A 15,919-nucleotide genomic window follows, 5' to 3' on the forward strand; every position below is an offset into this window, starting at 1 on the left:
TTTATTTTTGTATGTGGTGTGAGGGAGTGTTCTTCTAATTACATTGGTTTATATATAGAGGTCTAGCTTTGCAAACACCACTTGTTGAAGAGACTATCTTTTCTCAATTGTATATTCTTGCCTTCTTTGTTATAGGTTAATTGACCATAGGTGTGTGAGTTTATTTCTAGTCTCTCTATTCTGTTCCATTGATCTTTATGTCTGTTTTTGTGCCAAGATGTGGCAATAACCCAGTGTCCATCAATACACAGTTGGTTTAAGGTTGGTATACAAATGCAATGGAATATTACTCAGTCATAAAAAGAGTGAAATACTGCCATTTGCAGCAACATGGGTGACCTAGAGTATATCATACTAAGTGAAGTAAGTCAGACAGAGAAAGACAAATATTATATGATATCACTTATATGTGGAATCTAAAAAATAATACAAATGAATCTATGTACAAAACGGAAACAGACTCACAGACATAGAAAACATACATGGTTACCAAAGCGGAAAGGGAAGGGGTAGGGCTAAATCAGGAGTATGGGATTACCAGTTACAAACTACTATACATAAAATAGAGAAGCAGCAAGGATTTACTGTATAGCACAGGAAACTATATTCAATATCTTGTAATAAAATATAATGAAAAATAATCTGGAAAAAATTAACTGAATTACTTTGCTGTATACCTGAAACTAACACAATATTGTAAATCAACTGTATCTCAAAAAAAACCCCAAACAACCAAAAAACCAGAAACTAGCTTTCTGTTGGTGCAGCTCTGGCTTTTCCTCCTCTCTCTTCTCTCCTTTATCCACCAGCTCAAAAGTTTGAAAGACATGGCTTTTTCTTAGGAGTTTATCTGTGATGTTCTTGTTTAGCCCTCCTCCTCTTCATTCCTGGGGAGGAACTTCTTTTTCTCTTCAGTTTAGCTGAAGAGATTAATTTTCATGTTATTGTTTTATTCCATAGTATTGCTAGAACCCAGTAAATAGTAGGTAACTATTTAACCATTTCATGTTAAAAACTATTTAACTATATAACTATTCCATGTTAAGAAACCCCACAAAGTGAATATGGCAGTTTCATACAGTGTTACCTGTAGATCCATATATAATTGCACTTTGTCAATTCCAAATGAACAGGTAGCTGTGTGAGGTGTTGCTAATAGCATTGGCCCTGCGGCAATTCCACTGGTCAACTTCTACAGGCCATTTAAGTTTGGGATTATTTATAAGGCAGAGGGAAAGTCGTCACAAACAGTCTTTCAAAAAGCCTTGTGAACCTAAGGCTCTGTGGCTCCAGAATCTGCTATCTGAATTAGGTTTTAAATTAATATTCAAATTGAAGAGGTATGTGCATCTGTCATGAGGCAGGACATAGACCATAGGAGATTAGGGGTTGTTTGCTTAAGTTTTGGTTATTTGAGAAAAGGTGACCCCAATGGGTTCAACTATATTCACACATTTGGTCAATCTTACAGTTAAGTTCCCTTATTGGTAAAGTAGAGAGAATCAGTGCCCCCAGGGAGCTTTGGGACAGAACCCAATGCAGAGCTCTCCTCTGCTAGTGCCATAATTTTTAGTGGGAGTTTTGAATTCTGCTGTATAATATATCTAGGATTGTTTTAAAATAAAAATAGCACTTGAGTTATCCACCTAGGACTATTGGTATTCTATGTGCCATGTTTATCTTGGGGTTTTGTATATTCCTTGGCACACCAGGCACACAAACACAATTTGAGAGTGTAATGTTGGGCCAGTCCTGGGCTGCATCCCTTGGCCTAAGCCTCTTGGGAGGGGACCCAACCTGCATGGTTCCTAGGAACCACCATGGTTGGACCATATGAAAACAGCACTTCTGTGGTTCCTGAGCTTAGTTATGATCCTTCACTCTGGCCCATCTCAGACTTAACTTGTTGACTTGCTCTTATCACTGCTGGCTTTTGTTGAGTCATTTGTCTTCCTGGTTTCGTCCTTGCCTCTGTCTTCTTGCCTGGGTTTAGGACTGCTTCCTAAGCTTGGCCTTTTCAGCTCTCTCATTGACTTCAGTCTTTCCTTTGCATACCATTCATTGGGCAACTAGGCAGTCCATCCCTGCCCCCAGGATACCCTATTTCCACATAGCTCACTCCCAGCAACATCTCCTTCAGATTGGCTAATGTCCCAGGTAGAGGGCCAAGGGTGGGTTCCACTCTCTCAACTAGGAAGTGGACACACAGGACAAGAATTTGTGATTGGGTAATGCATTTTAGCCACAGTTTCTTTCAATATGTCCTGGAGCATTGAACTAGACTAACTTTTATATCATTTTTTCCAATTAGAATACTGTTCTCAACCAAACATTAGTCTGTGATAGTTTTAAATTACCATGCCTGATTCACAGTGATTTAATATTAACAAAATTCCTGCCATCTTACTATGTTCTGGAATAGGAAGTTGATTGGGAGTCATTTCATGAGTGGTGGAGAGCAATTTAAAATTGTTAGAACGCTTCACGTATCTTAACACTTGGTTTGGAATGGTTTGGTGCCTGCTTAATATAGAAGAATGTGAAATTTCTGGGCAATGAAATTTCAGTCAGGGGCTCTGTATCTGAGGAGAACTCTCCAGCAAACAGGCAGTGAGTTTTCTCACCAACGGCTCTCTTTGGGAAATCTCTGGCCCTCCCTTTCACCTTGTTTGGGTGTTTTGTGCACATTTCCAGCCAACATTTAACTAGGCTTAGAATCAATCATAACAAGCTCCACAGTGATCTAGTCTCTCAGTTTTCAAACCTCAATTCCCTCTGTATTTTCTGTTATTTCAGAAATGGAAAAGGTCATAACCTACAATTTTGCCAAAAACCAACTCCATTTCCCAAACTGCAGAATAATTATTTATTTCTCTGAAAATTTAAGCCTTTTTTTTGGGGTAGTATGTTGAGCATCAGTGGTATAAAGGTGTTTACACAACACCTGGGAAGCAAAGGGTGGGCAAGCATGAGATTTTCTTCAGCTTGCACATTACTAAACATTTTGATATCAGTTTTAAGTTTATCACAGTGAGCTAAAGATTTCCACATAGCTCCAAACTGTGTGAAAGGTAGATTCCTGTAGACTTGAAAACTAAGGGGCTTGTTTCTCAGTGGCCTTTGAGAAATAAATCCCTGACTTCAAAACAAAGTTCTCCCCCTGGCAGCTCATCTCTGTCTGGTATGTTAAGACCTACCCGGGTGGAAGTATTAGCACCTTAGGTAAAATTGAAAAATAGATGAGGATATTTTTAAGATGTCTCCATTCCCTCTTCTTTTCCCTCCCCTCCAGTTTTAACCCTAACCCTAACCCCTCGCCAACTTCTCTGCCCTTTGAAATGTCATCTCAATCTTTCCTCTTTAAGTCAGTCCTCCTTCGTTCCTGTCAAAATATTTGGTTCAATACTTGTCTTCTAGGAATTCTGATTCCTCTTAGTACATTCATGGGTACTAATGGATTAATCTCTAGTCTGTAACAGCCCACTTGTCTATTTTATTATTATTTTTAGATTTTATTTATTTACTTATTTTTAAAAAGGTATACAATGTGATGAATTAATATATGTATACATTTGGAAATGATTACCATAATCAAGTTAACAGACCTATTACCTGGTTACCAATTTTTTTTTTCATAGTGAAAACACAAGATTTACTTGCTTAACGAATTTCAAGTTTCAGTGTTATTAACTATAGTCACCATGCTATACATTAGATCCCCAGAATTTATTCATCTCATCACTGAAAGTTTATAACCTTTCACCAATATCTCCTCATTTCCCCCACCCCTCAGTCCCTGGTAACCACCATTCTCTCTGGTTCTATGAGTTCAACTTTCTCAGATTCCACATATAAGTGAGATCATACAGTATTTGTCTTTCTGTGTTTGGCTTATTACACTTAGTATAACGTTCTCCAGCTTCATCCATGTTGGTACAGCCATTATGGGAAATGATATGGAGGTTCCTCAAAAAATTAATAATAGAACTACCATATGACCCAACAAATTTGCTTCTGGATATGTGTCCAAAGGAAAAGAAATTAGTATTTCAAAGAGATATTGAGCTATTTGCACCCCCAGGTTCATTGCAGCATTATTCACAATAGCCTAGATATGGAAACTACCTCAGTGTCCATCGATGGTTGTCCATCATGAAAATGTGATATATTGATATATATATATGTGTATATATATATATATATATACATACACACATATATATACTCACATATACAAACACATACACAATGAAATATTATTCAGCCATGAAAAAAAGGAAATCCTGGTGTTTGCCACATGTTTACTTTTTACAGTCCTTTGGAGACAAGGTGTTAATTCCCAGCAGTGACTCTGACCCTAGTAGTGGATATTCCTGCCCCACAGTAGTTTGAGTGATATTTTTGGGAAGGTGGTCTTTTCCTGTGCCTTCCAAAGCCTTTGAAAAGGTCTTTACCCTTCACTGTTGACCTCAAATAAAGTCTGCAGGGACTACTAGTGTTTCTCCTATGTTTACTGAAGGACAAATCTCAGAGTACATTAACTTGTAAGAAATGCATGATAGGGCAGGCATGTATTGTTTATTAACTTGTTTCAAAGGCAATTTAAGAAAGCTCAAGTCTGATTAAATGATACAGAAATGATGTTTCTGGAGAGAAGATCTAGTTCATTAATTTTTAAAATCTCTGCCGCCTCCCCCATCTTTTAAACTGCAATGTTTAAAAAAATTCAATTATTTATTTATTTTTCCCCAAAGCTGTTTTGAAGTCTCTGAATTTTCCTCTTGGGTACATTTCACTCCTATTTCAGTCCCTCAACACTATTATTCAGATGTGACTAATATTATTCAAATGTGATTTAGAATCACTAAATGTCTTTCCTGGGATTATAACTTTTATTACCAATTATCTAATGAATGCAAATCAAATATTTATCACATGATTGTGATTAAAATATATAAACCCCCAAAGATGTTTATATTAAAGCAGTTCTTCCTGAAAAATATTCTTGTGTTTTTAACTGTTACTGAACAATTGTGAAGTGCATATTTTGATGTACATTGATATTGATAAAATTAAATCTCTATAAAAAATGATTTCTCATTAAACCCCAGGAAGCTATTTATGTACATCAAGATTTCCTCATTTTAGTGTTGAAGACACATTTATTTATTTATTTATTTTTGGCTGCGTTGGGTCTTTGTTGCTGTGCGCGGGCTTTCTCTAGTTGTGGCGAGCAGGGGCTACTCTTAGTTGTGGTGAGCGGGCTTCTCATCGCAGTGGCTTCTCTTGTTGTGGAGCACAGGCTCTAGGCACACGGGCTTTAGTAGTTGTGGCACATGGGCTTCAGTAGTTGTGGCTCGCTGGCTCTAGAGCGCAAGCTCAGTAGTTATGGCACACGGGCTTAGTTGCTCCGTGGCATGTGGGATCTTCCTGGACCAGGGCTCGAACCCATGTCCCCTGCATTGGCAGGCGATTCTTAACCACTGAGCTGCCAACGAAGCTCCAGTGTTGAAGACATTTTTAAGTGACCTGAGGCCAAGTACCTGCTTGGGGTCTCACTGTGAATTAAGGAGGGTGCCGTTGGAACACACAGCCCCTGATGACACCTCGCATTCTGAGCCACATGCAGGAACTACACATAATGATTCTTGAAAGGAGCTGCGGTGAACACAAGCACTGGCTACACAGTTGCAGCAAAGTGGAATGTTTGTGTTATTTAAGACAAAAGACATTCTATCAATGAAAAAATATTTTATTTGTCAAGATTAGTTATAGTGCATTGATCTGGTGTTTGAGAAACTGCTCTGGGAAGCTAGGGAGACCCAGAGGTTCAGATGTTTAAAGTGTGATGCCAGGAGCTGCCTTGACTTTATGTGGGACAGTGGGCTTCTCGGGGCTCTTTGAGGAAACAAAGTTGAGTGCATCCAAGTTTAGGTGAAGCTGTGGAGAAAACCAAAGAGCAGAATAGATGTTGAAAGGAAGGGAGATAAGGGAAAGTGTGGCACATGTTTGCTGGAAAGAAGGGAGGAGAGGTAAAGCTATGGGAGTGAAGGAGGTGCTGAGGCTTTGGGGTGCAGGGAGGACCCCATGTCTGAGCACTGGGTTAACACTCTACATCAGGCCACCATTCAGTCTCACAGCATCCGCAGGAGGCAGGTGTTATTGCCCCAACTGACATGTGGGGAAAATGAGACACAAGAAGAGGTTAAAAGCAGCTGCAGGTCACACAGCTAGAATGTTTCAGAATTAGAATTCTGACCCAAGATTTTCAATTCATGATTCTGCTGATTCATAACAGAAAGGTACCAGAGAAGTTTCTTTTCCTTAATTTGACCACATCTCCAAAGGATGCTTTTCTCCTTTACCTATTTATCCCTTGAGATGTTCACACATAGTGACCAGGTCTTATCTATGGGCTGTTCATGGAGCAGTTTCCTGATTTCTGTTCATCATGATGCAGGTTTTAGCTCACCTGGACTGTACTGTTCCTCATTTAGATTCCAGGGAGAGGAGGCATCTAGCTTTTGGCAACCCCAGATTGGCAGAAGCTCTGAGGGGCTTCTGGAGAGAGACAACTTCAGAAACATCAGCCATTCTCCCAGAGGTTCAGGGAAGGTGACGTGAGGAGGTCTAGAATGTGCATTCCTGTGACCAGCTGTGACTTCTCCTGCAGCTTCTTTCTTCCCCTTGCTGCTGCTTCCTGCAACAGGCAGGAGCCATGGAAAGCCAGCTTGTGCCTGCCGCTCTTGACAGGGTGAGTCTCTCCATGAGGTGGGGCAGCCAGAGCAGATCCACCAGGCTGCAGGCTCCTACTGCCACTGGTGTCCTGCTCCCAGAGCTCTCCAGAGAGGGAAGGGTGGGAAGAGAGCAGCTGATGTACTAACGAGTTCTGATCTTGCAATTTCTGTTTGGAAAAGGCCACTAGGGGATGAACATGTTTAGAGCTATACATGTTCTCCCAGGTGGGATGGTTTCAGTGCTGCGGTTGCCACCACTTTACCATGGGCTTCTGCTCTCTCCAAGAGCTAACATTGTGGACTTTGGTCTTTGTGGTTATAGGACTGTGAGGGGAATAAGGACTCAGGGACTGAGTCTTGTTTCTGTGTCCATAATGTCTGGGTCATTGTCAGGCACATGCAGGAGTCAGGGAGAATAGTAAATATTTGTTGAATGAATGAATCAAAAATGAATGGCAAACACCATTCATTGGGATTTATTAAGAAGTGTTCTTGCAAAAAATCTTGTAAGAGAATAGTGGGGGAGGTTGGACAGGGAATAGAAGGAAACCAAGCAAGCAAGGTCCCACAGAAACTGGCTAACTTTGGCTCAGTCCCACGGAAGAGCTCTTGAGACAGCATCAGACAAGCATTGGTCATTCATCAGCGTTGTCCATATCAGGGCTGAGGTCACTGAGGTATTTATACCTGTATCACTGATTAAGAGCTGCCCCCAGGGCATAAAGTCTCATGCCCTCAAGGTCTCAGTGTGCTCCTGCAGCTCAAGGGAAGTCTGCTGATAATGAGACACAGGTACTGGCTGTTGGAAGGGAGTGTGCTAGGGTTTGGTGTGCACAGAAGACTCGATACTTAAAGTTTTGTCCCTGGACTAGCAGCACCAATACCACTTGGGAGTGTGTTCGAAATGCAGAGCTTCGCCCCACCCCAGAGTTATGAAATCATAAGATACAATATACCAAGATTCCCCAGGTGGTTTTAAAGCATAAAGAAGCTTGAAAAGTGCTATGGTAAAGGGATCTGAGAGACTGAATGGAATGCCAACTTTGCATGCTATAAAGCTAGGCTTAACAATTCTCCAAACTTTGAGAAATTCCCTGCCAACTTCCTCCTAAGGGGAGAAAATATGCTCCACACGTGCCTCCTCCCATGGTACTAGCAGTAGAAGAGGGGTTGATGCTTAAAAACCAACCAGCCAACTAACCAACCACCCCAACAAAATTCTTATCCTTGAATTGCAGTTACTAGGAAATCAGGGTTCAGGTCTCTAGGAAACAGAATACTATATGTGTAGCAAGTTTTACTTGTCTGAAGACCATAAACTCTATAGAGGCTAACCCATTCAATCCTCATAAGAACCTTGAGGTGGGTACTTTTATAATGATTACCTACATTTTACAGGTAAGAAAATAAAAATACAGAGAAGAAACTTGCTCTAGTCACCTGGCATGTGGTGGAACTTGTGTTACCAAGTCCAAACTCATACTGCTCGCTGCACGTCAGGCCAGTAAATTAAGAGATGAGTTGTTGGGGCAAGGAATAGCACTTTATTCAGAAAGCCAGCAGACGGAGAAGATGGTGGACTCATGTCCCAAAGAACCATCTTGCCTGAGTTAGAATTCAAACTTCTTTTATACTAAAAGGGGAGGGAGTAAAGTCCAACATTTCCTGGTTCCAGTCACCCTCTGGAGGAGATGTGTTCATTTCTTCTTTGCTACAGTCATTCACAGGTGGGCCTGGTTAGGATATTTCCTGTGAGCTAAACAAAGGGATTTTAGCTTAATGCTCATTACCTGGGAGGCAGGGTTCCCAGAGATGGGCCATTATGTATAATTTAAGCTTATAGGCAACATCCCCTTAGTGATTAACTTGTAATACTGATAGAATATAAAGGTACTTTCCTGTTACACTTGGAATCAAATTTAGGTCTTCTGGCTCTAAAGTCTATTTTTTGGCCACTAATCTATGCTGCCTCTTGGAGGAGGGTGGGGGCTGACAGCAACCTCTTCTAGAATCCTTATGGTCACATACACTAGTTACCTTGGCTGCCTATGGAGAGTCAGTCTTGAATTTTACTATACATTCCCTTTCAATGGCTTCATTTCAGGAGGTATTGCTCCACTTTTGAAAATTCTCGAAAGTTCTTGAAATGGAAAATCATTCAAGGCTAAGATGACTGACATTGATGCCGTTGCAGCTGGAGCCTTTTTATGCTGCACCTGGAGGTCAGGCTCATGCGTTCATCTGGTCAGATCCTTCTGGGCAGAAATGACCTGTCTCCAAGCCTTGGTGGCTCCCAGGGGAAGCTGTCAGCGGAGGGATTCAAGTCCTTGTGGAAAGGTAGGCTCATCACCCTCACCCCTCCTTTCAGAGCTCCAACGCAGCTCCCCCACCAGGTGCCCCAGAGGCATAGCATTCTTCAAAACACCATGGGACAGACATAGAGAACAGACTCATGGTTGCCAAGGGGGAGGAGAAGTGGGGGAGGGATGGAATGGGAGTTTGGGGTTAGCAGATGCAAATTATTATATATAGAATGGATAAACGACAAGACCCTACTGTATAGCATGAGGAACTATATTCAATATCCTGTGATAAAACATAATGGAAAATAATATGAAAAAGAATGGATGTATGCATAACTGAATCACTCTGCTGAAATTAATACAACATTGTAAATCAACTATACTGCAATAAAATAAATTAAGAAAAAAATCATGGGAGAGGCTCCCTGACTGTGTAGGCATGAGCCATTTCCTCATGGGCCAGGCTGACTTGCAGCTGGCCTGGGTGGCTACAAACCTAAATGGGAAACACAGGTAAAGGGAGTAAAGCACCCGCTGACGGGGGTGGTGATGGGAGCCTCTCCTGTCACCTTGGTTTAATTAAGTGTGGCTAGAGGAGGACTTTCTTAAAGGAGATGCTGTGAGTGTCTAAGGGATTTTTGAAGTAGGCAGCTCATTTGCAGCGTAAGGAAGGATGATTTCATTCCATTGAGCAAATAGGCAGGGACATGAAGAGCGGTGGTGACTTTTAATTTCCTTTCAGGAGATTATGGAAAGCAATATGGTAATGATTCCTGATAGGCAGCCATGAGCCAGCAGACTCACTGTTAATGTCAGGTACTTTTGCTTACATTTAAGTCTTGTTATTTGTCTCTGTTCTTCCACTTATGGGTTGTGCAGCCTTGATCCCATTCCATTGCCTCCGTTCTTCCATGAGGAAGATGGAATTATTTCAGTTCCTGGGGATCTGGTGATTCATGGGGTTCATCTGGGGAAGAAACTGGAGAATGTTCCTTCATAAACATTTCCTGAGCCTTGCAAATATAGTAGGTTGTGGCCTTTGGTCTGGAGGCACTCCCAATCCAGCCTTGCCCACTTGTTTGATTTTGAAGACAGGAAGCTAATTTTAATTAGTATTCTTTTTTCAATTAAATTTTTGCTGCTTGGCTTAAGGATCCACCCTGTTGATGAAAATCTATGCTTTCTTTAGAGTATGTGGAAATCCCGGAGATGCTTCTAACTCTTCTCCATGAATGGGGAGAAGAGGTTCTATTGCCTACATAGTTTTCTATCAGTAGAATAGCTCTCTCAATAGTCTTCTCAAGTCTTCTCTGGAGGGAAAGGAAAGTGGAAGGGCTTTGATTTTACAGCTGTTTTCTTCCCCAAAGGCCTGCCTGGGAAGGGTATTGCTCCTAGTTTTCTTGAGTTCCTAGGTTGCTGGATGGATAATAATGCTGTGAATTCATGTAAATCTGGGCACCTGGATCTTCAGTCACTTTTCCATAATGAATTACCTCCCCCCAACACAATTCATTGGTAAGAGTGAATTATTCTGTTATATAGATTCCTGAGGGCTTTCACCTGTGGCCTCTCCAGCTCTTATTTCCTATGTCACTCAAAGTCCAAAAAGGAAAACATAAATCACTCTAAGTATCAATATTTAAAATAAAACTAATTTAGTACAAGGTATTAGTTATTATGTGTTAGGGAAGACATGGGTAGTCAAGTGGAGGACAGTAGGTATTCAAGGGATTAGAAACAACCAGAAGCTTCCCTATCCTTATGTGGAGAAACAAAGGGAGAAGGTGATGGTATTGGAGCCCGTGGGCTGGGGTCACCCATAGCTGTCTGTCCAGTGTGAGCCGGGATCAAGGCAAAAGCATAGCTTCTGCTGGAGATGCTTCTTAAGACAGACAGGGAGTGGGAGAACTTCTCTGGCTTCTCCCTTCCCCCTGCCTTCCAGTATTTTTAGTGTTCCTGTTGGCCAAATCCAGCTGGAAGCCAGTTGATGAGGAGGCATGGGAAACAGCCTACAGGGACTGGTCCCTCTGCATCAGAGTAGAGCAGAGGAAGGCTGAAAAGGGTCTCACCCATAGGGTCTTCCCAAAGTCCCTAAGCAGTTCCAGCCCTCTGGATTTTGCACATGCTTACTTATATGTGTTTGGGAACTTGACGTAAATGTCTGTGTGAGATCTTCCTGGTTGCTTGTTTGGAGAAATTACAGGGTCTGTCACCTCCCCAAGCACTTTCACGTTCTATTTCCTATTTAGTCTTATCTTCCACTCCACCTCCACATCTTCCTGCTTACTCTGGCCACACACTTCCTACTAACTAACCCAGAGCTGATCTGCCAGTCTTTAGAGGATTCAATTTCATCCTGACTAATTTGGCCCTGATTTCTCTCTGTACTCCCCTATCCCCTCCTTGGTCATTAGGAATTATTTTCTTTGATAAGGTAATTGAGATGCTGGGCATAATTTATCAGCTAACATAGTTATATAAGGATTTCATATTAATGAAGACACAGTGGTAAGACTGTGATTCTGGTTCCTATTAAATACAAATGCATCCATGGCATTGACACTGACTGGCAGTAAACTACCATTCATTAAACACACCAAGCTTATATTATTCTCTGTAGAGACAGCTGGAAAATTATCCTTGGGTGCCACAACACTAATTTTAATTTTAAAGAAATGAGTCATGAACTACTGAAAATAATAATTCTCAATGATGACACCTGAGAGGTTGTTGTGGGTATCAAACAATATATTAATTTTATCTCTGGTTTCCAAACTGCAGAAATCCTCTTGTGCTATTACGCAAAAAATGTGTTAAGGCATAGTCCACACAGCTATAAGCACAAAAAGGTTTTTTTTTTTTTTTTTTTTTTTTTCTTTTTTAAAAACAGCTCTCCACCTTGCTGAACAAATCTCTGCTTCTCCTTTATGGGGTCTTCCCATTTGGGATGGTAGGGAATTGACCGGGTACCTGTCTTTCTGATAAGCATGTTACAGTAACAGTGCTAATATTCTTGTTACAGGAGAAATGTATTTTTAAAAGATGCCATTCCTATTTAGAGAACTGTGTTTCTTTGTTTGGTTGACTCGAGCAGTTGCTCTTAGAGACTGAAAGAATCTGTTTTGCAACCAAAATGAATATCCCACAATATGTTACTACCAAGTGCTATCCACTTCTAGTCTCTGAAATAGTTTGAGATACAAAAGCTAAAAAGAAAACAACTTCTGAATTCCAAAGGAAAATGAGTCTGCCTTACATTTTAATTTCAACTCATCATCACCATCAGCATCCAAACTCATTTGCTTCTCTTTTTACAACTCCTATCAGAATTTGCCCTTTTTTCAGACTCAACATATTGGAATGGTTTCTTCAATTATCCTCAGGGTAATGAATCCTGGTACCAATGTCTATAGCTCCCTGTTCAACTGAACCATAAACTACAAGATGGATCTTATTAGGGAGTCAGTGCAAGCCCTAAACAGTGAGAGATGGGCCCTGAATGGTTGCAGTCTTGGTGTACCCCATGTGGCTGCTTCCGAGGCAGGAAGGCTGAAAATCGAATAAGCGAATCCCCTAGGGCTGAAGGAGAAGAAGCTGCAACTGCTTGTTCTCTTCATTAGTTAAATGTCTGACTTTTCCCATCTTGGAAGCACCATCCATGGGACTAACAGTTGAACCACCAAGGAGAACATTTATTTCTCTTCCCAAAGATCAGGTGGTTTACTCAGAAGCAAGTGGCCACTGGAGATTTGGATGAGTTTGGTCAAAAGCTCCCCTTTGAAATCAGTGCTTTGGTCCTCCTGCTTCCCTGCAAAGTTGCACTGAAGAGATGGGATTTTGCATGCAGAGTTTGATTTGCTTCAGAAATCATGACTTTGCAGCTATAGATGATCTTATAAGAGTTCCTTTGATTACCCTTTATTCAGCCCAGCAAATAGTTCTAGAAACATGACTTTTTTTTTCCATATTAGGAGGCCAAAATCTATGCTAATGCCCAAGATAACTATGATCAAAAAATTTCCACCCTAACACAATTTTTATCTCTTTGCTTGAAAACATGCTTTTTAAAAAAATAAATAAACCAGACAAAAAGGATATATATTATTAGTGTGCTAACTTACTTCAAATCTCTCATGCCCTGTTTCTTTTAGATTCCATAGGTCAGAGTTTTAAAACTGTTATTTTATAAGTTTTTTCAGGATACAGGGAATCTAACAATTATTAATATCCTCTATAGTACCCAGGACAGTTCTGGGTAGAGTGGACCTTGAACTATGTTGATTCACTAATTGGATCTGATTTCATTGCAATGATGCAGATTAGTGAGAATGCCTCCTTCTTGGAGATCAGGATTCAGTTGGTTAGTGTGCTTCATTTCGTATGTAAGAAAAGATCCAACTCAAGTTAGCTTAGAGAATAATGAGGCTTTTATCAGCTTTCATCCTTGAAAAGGCCGGAGTCAGGTGGGCAGGGGCTTTAGCTCTGAGATTCTCTGCTCTGTTTCTAGTTGGTCTTGTAAGATGGCTGCCAGCCTCAACTGGGACTACAAGGAAGAGAGAGAAAGCACTGCTTCCCATAGTCACTGAACAGAGTCCTGAGTTCACCAAGTCATCACCCCAGAGATTCAGTTTCAGTTGATCTTAGGTGAGGCTCTGGAGTTTGGATGCTTGAAAAGCTTCCCACGTGATTCTAATGTGCAACTTGTAAGCCACTCTCTAGTAGAGGTATATACCCGAGTCAAGGTGGCTTAAAAAGATTTTTGTCTCCTTGGAATTTGACATATGGCATGGAAATACCCAGAAACTTAATGTTGCTGGGACTGAGTCATGTTGATGATAGTGATAAATTCTCCTGTTGAGGTTTCTGGATTTACTGTGGTACCTGCTTTTCTCAGTTCTTTCTCATTCTTTGGTCCTACTTTCTTCAGTTAAAAAAGTATTAACTTCTCCCTTTGATTCTGTGAGATACCCTAGTTTTCTTCCTTCCATCCATCATCTGTCTATCCATCCATCCATCTACCCATCTATCGATCTGTCTATTCATTTTCTGTCCAACCATTATCCATCTACTCATTTATCCATCTACTCCTCCATCCATCCATCCATCCATCCATCCACCCATCCACACATCAAACATTTATTCAGTACCTAGCTAGTTGTTCTCTCTTTCCTGGATTTCATGCAAGGAATCTATGAAAGTGGTTTAAGGTTTGACTTGAGTAAAAATTTACAGCCTGCTCTCCAAGCTCTTGTCTTGATTAACCCCAATACTTTCTCATCCTTTGGTCCTACTTTCTCCAGTTAAAAAATGACATTCCTTATTTTGTTTTGCACTATGTCCTCCCGAGGTCCAATTTCTTGCCTACCAGAGTATTAGCATCCCCAAATCTGGAGACAGCTTGGAGAAGTGGTTATTAGTGTGTGCTCTTGAGCTGGTCTGTCTAGGTTTGACTCTGGCTGCTCTTACAAGATACGTAGTGTGTTTGTTTCATTTCAACTTTATTGAGGTATAGTTATATTGACACATAAAATTGTAAGATATTTAAAGCATACATCATGGTGATTTGATATAGGTATATACTGTACCTAGCTTCTTTCTTAAAATGAAATAATAAAAGTGATTATAACTCATACGTTGGTTGTGACAATTAAATGAGATAATACGTGTAAATCATCGAGCATCTTTTCATGGTAAATATTCAGTGAGTAATAGCAATTGTTGGTATAATCATCAGGTGTTGTATTGCTTAGAGCAGGTGTATCTATTGTTTCTGTAAAGGGTAAAACAGCCTCTGTGGCAATTACTCAGTTCTGCCATTGCAGCACAAAAGCAGCCACAGACAATATGTAAACAAATGGGCATGGCTATGTCCCATTGAAACTTTTACAAAAATATCCACCTTTTACATAGGTGGATATGGCCCTTGAGCCATAGTTTTCCAGCCTGTGGTTTGTAGCAATAGGAGCTACAGGTGTGAGCTAATATAGTTGTGGAGGGAAGCTGTTATTCTGGATAGTGGTGGCTTATAGAAACCTGTAAGAAAACGTCTATTATTTTTAAGAACTAATAAAATTCTGGAAGAGAAAAGATGGGTCAGGACTCCAGTCTTGGCAGGACTTTAGGCCATAAAATACAGGCTTCATCATTACCAGTACACAGTTATTGCTTATGCTGTGCCGGCCAGTGGGGATGGAAAGGTCTACAGGACCCAGTGCTCGCCGGGTAGGGCTGCTCATCTTCCCCCCGCCGATATACTTCTTATCACAGACATGGGTTCTAATCTCGGTGGTATAACTAGGATTCCTGGGGCAGGTAGTTGTAGAACCAAAGTTGTCTTGTGGGAAATCATTTAATAACGATAAATATTTTTCCTTTGAAACACTGGTTTAGCTATGTGGAAGCTACTCTGGGGCTGTACCTAGAAAGGAATTCTTTAAGGACCTTCCTGTATGTATAGTTTCATTTTTCAGTGCAGTGGAGCAAGGCTGTAAAAGTTTACCCTGCATTTAGAGGGGAAAAATGTGACACCTTGCTGTCCCATTTACCAGAAGCTTGGCACTTTTGTGGGCAGCAAGGGGACTTGTAAAAAAGACAAATAAAACCACTGGGAACAATAGTGATTGACTCCCAGAGAACTCCTTGCCCAGCTGTATCATCTCATTTCCTGGAGTGTAAAATCAGTACTGTTCCTGGTAAAGCAAGAAAACCCAAATTAAAATACCAAGGTGAGACAAGAAGAGAAGGAGAGACACTTGAGGGATAGAAACAGGGGAAGTGAGACCAGGGTAAGGAGATAGAAGGAGAAAGAATTCTTCCCCTTGTTCCAGCATTCACCATCCACAGATGGAGACACGGAGAAAAGATACCCAGAAAGAAAGT

This window comes from Kogia breviceps, chromosome 3, assembly GCF_026419965.1.
Source record: "Kogia breviceps isolate mKogBre1 chromosome 3, mKogBre1 haplotype 1, whole genome shotgun sequence".
Taxonomy (NCBI): domain Eukaryota; kingdom Metazoa; phylum Chordata; class Mammalia; order Artiodactyla; family Physeteridae; genus Kogia; species Kogia breviceps.